The 10,131-nt window shown below is 48.2% G+C and overlaps 1 long non-coding RNA gene across 2 annotated transcripts; it reads left to right on the top strand.

Annotated features, from left to right (window-relative positions):
* Nucleotides 1-444: 444 nt before the first annotated feature.
* Nucleotides 445-9,612, top strand: LOC311445182. 2 transcript variants are annotated; one of them, XR_014698264.1, is made up of 3 exons: nt 445-549; nt 7,430-7,519; nt 8,147-9,612. It is a non-coding gene; the product is annotated as an uncharacterized lncRNA (long non-coding RNA). The 2 variants fall into 2 exon arrangements; XR_014698265.1 differs by lacking the exon at nt 445-549 and adding an exon at nt 713-790.
* The last annotated feature ends 519 nt before the right edge of the window (nt 9,613-10,131 follow it).

Raw genomic sequence — 10,131 nt, forward strand, 5'->3', positions numbered from 1 at the left:
CTGCTGCTCCTCAGAAGTGTTTGTTCAGGATCATTTGTCTATTAAATACTTGGTGAAGTCTGCAGCTCTAACATCATCCTCAGTGCTCAGCCTTTCCAGTCCCTGGATGCAGCCTCCTTCCTGCACCTATGAAGACAAAGCTTCCTGTACTCAGGTGTCTGCCCCAGCAGTTATTGATTGGCCTTTGCTGGGCAGTTTGAATTTGTGCTGGTGGATGTGTCTGGCTTCTCGGAGTAGAGTGATATGTCATTTCATCAAGTGGGAGTCTGCAGAGCTGGCCTGATGTGGGGCAGAGCAGCAGGGTTCTTCTTGTCCATGTGGATATGGACTAGGAGTTTGCAAGGCAGGGGTCCCATCAGCAACACTGTCATCTCAGCTGTGGTTCATCTTGTAATGATACTACTCATAGAAAGCCTGGATCTCCCATGCCTGAGCTTGGGGGCTCCAGAGCATTTACAAACCCTAGAAAAATTGCTGTGAATATTGCTGTCTTGATAGATTATCAGCAAGATGTTGGATCAGCTGCTGACACCCAGAGAAGTGGTAGAGGTAGGTACAGTGCTCAGAGACTCTCTGGAGGGCTGAAGTTAATGCTTTTGACTCAGACCGCAGGAGTAAAGTGTTCTGTCTCAAAGCAAGGACTGAGGGCAAGAGAGCTGTGTCTGGCCTGTTTAAAAGGCAGGTGCAGGAACACAGGTGTCACTTCAGATGGGCTGTTGCTGCTGTGCTCTCACAGAATGTGGCTGTTCCTTCTTTGCCTTCCCTCACTGTAAGCTCCTGGCTCTGTGGGGTAAGTTTGGTCTCCCTACCCTGTGTACCCCTACTCTAACAGGGCACATGGCTTTGCTTATTATCCCTGTGCTTTTTCCATTGTGAGTGAGCAGAGTCTGTTCTCGGGGAAGCTCAAAGCTGTGGTTGTTCCCAAGTCCTCTAAGAGGTGTCTGTGTGCAGCTTTTTCTCCTGGACCCTACTGCTGTGGAGGCAATGGTGCCCTGTACTATTCCCCTCCTTCATGCTGATATGTCTTCAGAGATAAATTGCTTTGATTTCTGCCTAAATTTATAATGAGTTTTCATATACAGCCAGGATGGGATCACTCAGAGAAGAAATTTTGTTTGGCCAAGTTTCTGTAGCACGCTCATTTCTGATGCAGGGCTGGGAAGTGGGATATTGCCAGCACAGGCCGTGGGCACTACTGGGAGCCCAGGGTATGTGCTCCTGTCTATAAGCCCTGGGGTGTAGGTAACAATAAACAATTGCAGCAAAGGCATCTGCCCTTCGGTGTGGCCAGCTGCAGGCTGTTCTGATGATCCTCTGCACAGAGTTCTGTTTGTTAAATGGGAAAACATTTTTCTTCTGACCGTCATTAAACAGTATCATTTCTTTGGCATGGCACAATGCCAACAGCCTTCCCCATACCCACACTGCTCCTTCATTATTCTGTATTCAAGAAAGCAAATGTAAACCTTGATGTTTGCTTTGGTTCCCATGGGATATGTGCAATGACAGCTGGAGGCTGGCAGGACCCTGGAGCACCAGCTGCTGGGCTCACAGCTCGTTGGGGAACATGCAAGTGTCTACTCTTGTTCCTCTGATTCACATTCTGTGGAGGTTGCTGGGCTTTGAAGGTCACTATGGCCTTCAGCCCTTGTCCTAGAGGTAGTAATGCTCCTCCTTTGGGGCTTGCTGCAGCAGTCAGGTCTGCTGTGTCCTGGGATGTCTGCTGGACTTGGGCTGCAGGGGACCCAGCCTGGCTCTGCCCAAACCTGTAGGGCACATCCTGCTCCTGTGCTAGGAGGCATGGCAGTGACTGACATGTTGCTCCCTGCACACTCCTCCCCCTGGCAGCACCCCATGTGCAGTATGGTGGTGTCCTGATGGCTCTGTGCATGACGCTGCTCTCGCAAAGAGCACGGTGAACTGGAGCCCTGCCAGCAAGAAGGCTGCAGACCCAGCTTGCATGGATATCTACCTGTCTGAAGGTGCAGCCCAAAGGGAAACCAGGAACCAATTGGGAGGTCGGGGGAGAGGTGGCTGTGTCATGGGAGTGCTTTGACAAAAGCTGCCGCTGCCTGAGCAAGCAGTGAGCACTAGCACAGCCGGGAACCTGGGCTGGCTGCAAACAGGATCTGGTACACAGCCCAGATCCCTGTAACAGCTTTCCCAGCACTCCCTCGTGGACAGTGCTGATTTTGATAGGCATATAACACAGTTTCAGGCGTATTATATTCCTAGAAAGAATGATGCTTTGAAAGATCCCCCCAAACCAAATCCAAACTGTGGAACAATCAACTCTTGTCAGCTTTAATGCTACTCACTGGTCTGTGACAGGGACAAAGGGGACAGAGTGTGCAGGTTCAGCTCTTGGCCTTTTTGGGGCACCAAGGCTGCTGTGCCAACAGGTAGAAGAATGTTATAGCTGAGCCTGGAACATTTTGCAGAGGCATTTCTCTTGGCAGGTTTATGATATTTTCTGCCTCAGCTGGGAAGCCAGCAACACTGAATAAATCTCCAGGCCAACAAAAGCCCAGAATGTTTTCACAATTGCCAGGATTTTATTAATTTACAAGTACATTATTGAATTTCTTCTTTCTTAACAACAGCTTTCACTTAGACGAGAACTGCTTGAATGTGTTTGGTTGTGCATGGTAGGCAAAGCTAGTAAAACTCTGTGGGGAAGTCACCTGCAAAATATCTCATAGAACTGTTAAAGTTGGAAAAGACCTCGAAGATCATCTAGTCCGACTGTCCCTCTGCCACCAATATCACCCACTAAACCATGTCCCCAAGCACCACGTCCAACCCTTCCATAAACATCCCCAGGGATGGTGACTCCACCACCTCCCTGGGCAACCCATCCCAATGCCTGACTGCTCTTTCTGAGAAGAAATGTCTCCTCATTTCCAAGAAGAGGCTGACCCCCAGTTCCCCACACCTTCATTTCAGGTAGTTGCAGAGAGCCATGAGGTCTCCCCTGAGCCTCCTCTTCTCCAGACCAAACACCCCCAGTTTCCTCAGCTGCTCCTCACAGGACTTGTGTTCCAGGCCCTTCACCAGCTTCTTAGCCCTTCTCTGGACATGCTCCAGGGCCTTGATATCTTTCTTGTAGTGAGGGGCCCAAAATTTGTGCCATTAATGTCAATAAACTGCAAATACGGTGAGACTAGTTTGGTGTTTTTTTTTGCCAGGTCTTGGAGCATGTTGCAAAAGGGGACTGCCTGCCCCTCTGTACAGGCAGCGTGAAGTCAGCCCTGGAATAGGGAGCTGGCTCATGGGCACCCAGCTCTCTTTCTGTAAGGCTTTCCTGGACAGTCTGTGAGATACACCAACACTTAGCACACAGAGATGTTCCTTAATCCCATTTTCTCTTAGTTCTTGGTGTTTCTGGCTACTAGAGAAGTTAATTTGGCATCTTTGCTTTTTCTACTTCAATAGTATCACTTGCTTTAAATACGTGCTGCCAATTCCATTGAAGGGAACCCATTGTGCCCAGAAACCGAGCAAACTGATACGGTACTACAACATTTCCCATGATTTCTGGGGTGAAACACTACTATTTTTAGCCATGTTTTGGGATCTGTTAACCTATTCTGTAACAAGAACGAAATAAGCTACTGAGACCGATGCAAAAGAGCAGTGTGGCAGATGGTGTATGTGGGCTGACTGCCAGGATTAGAGCCCCCTACCCTTGCATGTGCACCTCTGCCTGAAGCAAGAGTGAAAAGCCAGAAGATGAGCATTCCTCTTGGAGGTGGGCAGCACATAAAGCAATGCCTACCATAACCTGTGATGACAGGTTTTCGGTCTAATTCAGAGAGACAGCAGAAACTTCATAGCTCACGTTCCCAAACTCATCTTTGATGTGTTGTTGACTCACTCACAGTGAGTAGCACTGCAGTTTTGCTCCTATGATCCAAGTGCCCGTACCCATGGGCTTTAACAGAATTCCTTTCTATTGCCCACTTAGTCAAGCTGCTCCTCAGACGCATATATGTTGGAGGAAGCATGGCCGAAAGCACGACAGACACCAGTAGAGTCAGATCATGCTCCATTTTATTGCCCGAATAGCCTAACTTTTATAGAGAACTTAACAGGGGTGGACAGTGTTTCACACAAGATTATTGGTCAAAAGCACTCAGACAAACAGCTACAAGAAAACAACCCCACCTGCAAGAAAACAACCCCCTTGTGATTAGCAGTCACATAGACCTTGTCCTTGAGGCCAGCTACTGGTAACAATATTTTTCTAAATTCCTCAGTTGGGCGATGTGGGAACACTGTCATGGGAACTTCTCATAGTTGCCCTGGTAGCTTGGTTTGCTCAGCTACAGCAAGCCATGGGATTTTTGCTGTTTCAGGAAATCCCTCAACACATACACCATCTCAGCTGCAGCTTCTTCTGCTGTGCAGGAGAGCAAGGGACAGTAGATGTAGCTCAGCAACTTTTTCTGCATAAGTAATGGGGCAGATGCAATTTTTAGGCTGGTTTCTGTCTGTCATCTGTGATGGCCCTGCAATGTTAGTGCCTTCACAGAATGCCTCACTCTGCTTGCAGTGTCCTCTCCATGCTGCAGCCAAGAACAGTGGACCATCCTGCTATGTGTGCTCAAGAATATATGTCCCACCCCCTGAGGTGGATCTCTGGGGAAGTGCTTGTTAATCCTAAGCATTGTTTTCTGCTAGTGGCTGATGCTGGGATGTGCAGGTAACTGGCTGGGACTGGCTCTTGGTGCCAAGCATCTGAGCAGCAGTGACTGGGTAGCGAGGAGCAGCCAATGGGACCTGCTGCTGCCCAGCCCCATCCAGACCGTGGGGCATGTCTCCGCACAGAAGCCCCTTCCTACAGGGCAGCCAGGTGGCAATCTTTGACTGGGGCTGGGCTGGGACTCAGGAGGGATTTGGTACTGCTATTAATGTTGCTGTTCTGACTAGGGAAAGGTTTAACTTGCCGGGATGTGAGGCTCTGGCCTGGCAGTGGAGCATGGCTGTGAGGTTTCCCATGGCCAGTTCCTCCCTTTGGAATCTCACCAAACTGGTGGGCTTGTGTAGCAGGCAATCCCTCCTGTCCAGATAACAATCAGCAGGAAATATCTTCAAGTGATTAAAAAATGTAAATAGGTTAATTATTGCCAAAAAGAGAAAAGAAGAATTAAAATGGCTTCTGTGGGTACATTTAAAATACAATCAATAATTTATGAGACAATTTTCATTCAACAATGAGGAATTAGGAGGCTCCAAACCTTCCCAACATTTTATCTGCAAGGGAAAATGTTTAAATTATTTATTTTCTTTCATGTGGCTCATACCATGGGGCGCACCCTCACTGGCCAGCCCATTGTGCTTGGGCACATTTCTGCAGCAGCTCCCCATGCCCTGACCACAGGGTGCAGGGATGGGGGCTGGCAGAGGCATGGCTGCTGCTGCTGCTGTGGATGCAGGGCCAGGAGCATGCTGCTGGGCAGGGTCCTTGCGAGCTGCTGCACTCCCCACCCTCACCTTGCCCTGACTGGGGCTGCTGGGGCAGGAGGGTGCTTCTTCCAGGGTGCGGCACTGGGATGCCAGTGCCAACAGAGCTCCAGGAGCCCAGCCCTGGGCCATAGTTAACACTAGTTAACTAGTGTTTGCCCTATTCACTAGTATGCCTAGTGAATAAGGCAAAGCTGGAAATGAAAAGGAGTCAGTGGAGCACATTGTCCACACCACAAAACAAACAATCAAACAAACAAAAAACAACAACAACAAAAACCTGTGTACCATCAATAACAGAAGGGGCATATGAGCTGCTGGAAGAATCCTTCGTCGTCTGAGAAAACATGCCCGGTTTTACAGAAGAAAAACAAACATAGTGAACTGAACATAAATGGCATTATTAGCAGAAAGGGAGTCCTTAATTAACCAGATACAGTCCATTACTGTAGCCTTCAATTCATTAAATTACATAATTACATAAAAATACTGGTAATGTGCTATTTGGTATATCTGGTATTGTCTTCCTAATAATTAGTTCTGTAATTGTCAGTTTGACAGAGTAATTAAAAATGTTTAAAGATGTTGTGTCAGCCTTTTCTCCTTTGCTGAGCTCAGTCAGATCTCTCTGGAAGATGATTTTCTACCTGACTTGACCACGGTTTTGTTTTTGATTTATAATAATATGTTATGGGAATGACCAGACTCATGTATTACTTTGATGTTCCTGCTAGGCTGATTTTTAAAAGTAGGAGAAAAATGAATCCTGATGTCATTTTCATTTACTTTTAGGAAATCTGTGGCCCCATCCCCCAGCTCATGATATCTGTGATGTGATTTTCCTTTGAGCAGTTGTATGGAGGGAGCGTTGTGAAATCTGACATTTGTAGCCCTAAATCTCAGTTCTGTTTGCTGTGTAAAACCTTTCATCCTACATGCATTTTTTATGAATGGACTGAAAAACACAAGAAATAAAACACGTAGCTCCAATTGTCGCTGCATGTGGACCAGGGCTGCTCAGCCAGCACGGAGCAGGGCAGTTCCAGGGTGCACGATGCCTCTGTTTTCAGGGGCACTCGTGCAGTGATGCTTCTGATGATGACGAGTGCCGATGTGCTGGCAATAAAATGCTGCCAGAAGCACAAGAACAGCAGGTCTGCACGCCACCGGAGGGGTGTGCAGGGCCTGATGCCCTGGGCATGATGATGGGAAGCAGGATAGGAGCCTGGACATTCTGGGGAGCCTGGGGTCAGCCCGCTCAAAGCTGGAGCAGCAGGACACAGCCTGGGACTGTGTGCGCCGGAGCCCTGTGCTGGGAACGTGCTGTAAGGAGATGGTTTCTGGAGCCATTCTTCTCAGTTCTGTTGTTTTAGGGAGAGCAGTAATTGTAACGTTGCATGGTCAAAACTCTGACTGATTTCCCTTTTCAACAAAATAAAACCAAATATTCATTACTGAGAAGTGATAAATAAATCTTTCCTCACACCCAGGAATTTTGCCAGCTGGGTTTTGGCTGGATGGGAGACTGTTTGTGAATGCTTTCAAAGATTTTTGAAAATATTCTGCTTTGAATCATTAAACAAACAAAGTGATCTGGTCTTCTGGAATAAACAGTAATCACACGGAAGTGAAGTATGAACTTCTTTCTTGGCAATACAATTTTCAGCACTTCTCTCTCTTATTTTTATTTTTGCATTTGTCTATGCTTACTTTTATTTCTATTTTTGTTCCTGGAGTCTGTTTCTTACACCACATCTTTTCTGTTACAGCAGGCTCCATAAAGATCACACTTAACAAAGTACTTATAGCATGTTGCTTAGTCTCCTCCCCACAGTCCTTCCCCTCTTAGCCAGAAGCATGTCTCTGAGTCCAGATGGCCCAGTTCCACCACTCTCTAGCCATTAGTTTGTATTCAGTATTCATAATTGCTTCACTAACTGAGAAACTTTACAATCTGTTGCAGGCCATTATATGCAAAACCATGCCCAAATAATTGATCCCCTGCCATCCAAATTGCAGAAGTGCTTGAGCATTTTGTAATCTTACAGCAAAGGTTTGTATTCAGAGTGTTTTGAATGTATATTAAAATAAACTTGACAATGGGATACGAAGGCATAATTTTGCAGCAGCTTTGTCATTAAGTGCTCACACACCCATACCTGTGCAGTGGGGTAGTGTCCTGCTGGGAGTGTCATTTCTCTTTAATGCAATGTCTGGAGCTGAACTGATGCAATTTACTCCTCCGATATTCCACATTTGCCAGCCCCATCTCACTGCCACTGCAGCATGCTCACCCATTCTCAATGGAGCCAGCAGAATACCTAATGCTCCTGCTGGAGACACAGGGCACCTGCAGCCTCCCTGTGGGGCAGCTTCCCAAATGGAACCCATGAGCTCAAAATGCTCAGGGTGGGGCGTTTCCACCCACTCCCTAGCACCCCAAAGGGGAAGTCATTGCTGGCAGGCCCTGTGGTGCTGCAGCTGCTGGCCTCAGGAAGGAGAGGAGGCTGCAGCACTGCTGAGGGCTGTTGCTGGACACCACGCCATGGCCACGCAATGCCTGCTCTGGCTGTCCTCGGGGGGTGAGGGGGGAGGTGGGTGATGTGCACAGGGAGAGGGGCACAGGGGAGACAGGGTTCAGGTCAGGAGGTTTCAGATGATGCTGTTTTCTTTATTCCAGGGGCTTCCTCGCCTAGGAGACAAAGAGGCCCTGGACAACTGCTGTGGCTGCGGCTGAGCACCTCTCCTGAAGTGTGGCAGATCTACCTGTCCTCAACTCACAATGCAAAAAGACAGGGGCTTTGTGGCCCTTTCCTATGACCATAGCCACCACCAAACAAGAAGTGAAATATTTTCTTTTGTGCTATTCGGTGTTGCCTAGATTGCTGCCTCTGGCTTAGTGGTGTCAGCACCTTTCAGCTGTTCAAAGTGCAGCAGCTGTGGGCACTGGGAGAAGAGCCCTGGTGGACACTGAAGCTGGCCACTCATGCAGGGTGGTTGGTGTGGGAACGGTGTCAGCACACCTTGCCCTTGCAGTTCTGATGCACTGATGCCTGTTTTCAGAACACCTTGTTTTTAATGTGATTCATGCTGAATGAATCCCTAGGACACGAAGGCAGGAAATGTGACATAAAGCTTTATAAAGGTTTCCAAACAGAGAACCAGCAAGGTCTTCTGTAGGATGATAGATCTCTCCTTAAGTCATAGGAGGAAAGGCTCCTACAAAGAGTAATAAATTCATACATTCCACTAGTCACCAGGGTTATTTCCCACAAAAGAATTTATTACATGGCATACATTTCCCTGCTCACAATAATGAGATCTGGGTTCTAACATGTGACATTTATGACTAGAATTATGAAAAAAAAAAAAAAAAAAAGAAGAAAGAAAAGATATAGAATCTTTGAGAAAAAGATGTGGGGCAAATCTCCAGTTTGTATATATGGTATATTCACTCCCCTGAACAGCAGGGGCAGGACTGGGTTTCAACCAGGGAGAAATAAATATTTTTGCTAATGCTATTCTAGAAAAATGAACCGCATTGGGAGCACCCATCCTGGGCACCCTCCAGTTCTGCTGGAGGGACTGCCCCAGCCCAAGGTGGCATGGGGGGCACAGCCCAGTCCTGGCATGGTGGCCCTGTCAGGGGTGGCCATGGGAGCCCTCCTGATGGTGCCAGACCCTCCCAAGCTGTGGAGCTGGTGCTCCTCAGTGCAGCTGCTCACTGCGGAGTGCTCTGCTCACCTGCCTGGCCATGCAGCCAGCAGCAGAGGTAGCCCCAAGGAGCTCGCAGTGGAAATTCTGGCATGGCAGAGCAGTGCGCTTTGGGAAAGGTGCCAGGAGATGGGGAGGGAGAGGCAAGCATGACTATCTTTTAGCTGAAACCCCCACAGCTCCTGCACAGCATCCAGGATGCCACAGAACATCAACCCACTAGGAAATTCCAGGAAGAATGCATGGAGGGACCAAACCCTACCTTCTCTTCCCAACATATGCTTCTTTCTCCACCATCAGGAGGCCAGACAGAGCTTGCAGGAGCCATGGCCTGCTGTTCTAAGACAACCTGCCTGCACCCTGTAGGAGGTTTCCTGGGCTCAGCTGTGCCACCTGCCTACATGCAGGTGGGATGTGGAAATACCCAGTCCCCAGTGCTGTATGCCTTCTGAGCTGCTCTCAGATGTAGGGCTAGGATCAACTGAGAGTGGAGGCAGTTGCCTGCTTTCTCCAGCCCTTTGTTTTGATCCCCAGAAACATAGAATCCCAGAGCCCCTGCAGAAACAGGACAGGAAGGCATGGCAGATCCCTGGCTTCTTCCAGGCCAACAGGATGGCTGACCTGTTCAGGAGGGATTTAAACCTCCAATGTGCTGAAACCATGGCCCATGAACCTCTGACACTGTGGGAAAAGCCCATTGTGCTTTGCACTCCAGAGCTCCCTGTGCATCTCCCTGACATCACATGGCAAGGACATTTGGAGCTGCTCTGCTGCCTAATGGGGTAGTTTGGATGTTACAGCCTAAAATTAAAGAGCTCATTAATTACTATGCTGAAAGCCAGGCTCTCTTTGAGCATGTTCTTTATCATGATTAATGAGGCAGCACAATCTCGTTCCCCCTTTATGTAATCTGTCCTGCCAAAGTGGAATCCACAGTCCTGCCTCCCCCTT

The sequence above is a fragment of the Aythya ferina genome, assembly GCF_964211825.1.
Source record: "Aythya ferina genome assembly, chromosome: 15".
NCBI classification, from domain to species: Eukaryota; Metazoa; Chordata; class Aves; order Anseriformes; family Anatidae; genus Aythya; species Aythya ferina.